Source organism: Phalaenopsis equestris, unplaced genomic scaffold (genome assembly GCF_001263595.1).
Source record: "Phalaenopsis equestris unplaced genomic scaffold, ASM126359v1 Scaffold232155, whole genome shotgun sequence".
Classification (NCBI taxonomy): domain Eukaryota; kingdom Viridiplantae; phylum Streptophyta; class Magnoliopsida; order Asparagales; family Orchidaceae; genus Phalaenopsis; species Phalaenopsis equestris.
Window position 1 is genome coordinate 1,643 of NW_018250123.1, and position 726 is coordinate 2,368.

The window sequence follows — 726 nt, forward strand, 5'->3', positions numbered from 1 at the left end:
TCAATTCTGGGGTGTTGGCGGAGGCTTGCCTCTCTGCAATGGTATCTCATCCGACATTCACAGTATGCATCTTGCATCATTCTCCCAAGGTAGGAGAGACTTTGCCTTATTCTCTGGAGGCTTCTGGAGTTAATCTACCACCATCATAACAAAATTATATCTTCGCTGTGTCGCAAGCAGTCCCACTGCAAAATCTATGCTCATGTCCATTTCAGACAACTCCAAAACACATTTACTTCTTAAGCCTGTCATGATAGAATAAATATCAATCTCTTTTTGACACAACTTGAGCTGGAGCTGCACGTAGACGTGTATTCTCATAAAACAAGTATGGAGCCATTAAATCTATAATCCGCCTCTTTCACTCCTCGTACTCGATTGGGCACATCCGATAAACAAATTCTTCTGGAGGAACTAACTTTGGAATAAAATGTGTGACATGTTGGACCATTTTCAGTGGCAAACACCGAATATATAAATTGTCGGTCCTGATGTATGGCAATTCCTTCAACATGGCTTCACCTTTTATGATATTGGCTTCTTAGACTCAATATCTTTTACGACAATCAATGTTAATTCTATTGTGATCTCTTTCTCAGGCTCAGCTTGAAACACTAGCATCTCTTCTTCATAGACTGAAAGTTGAGACTCCTCTTTGACTTCTTCTTTCTCTCCCATGTCATTATCAAAATTTTAATGCTTCCTTCTTAGTGAAACATATCATAG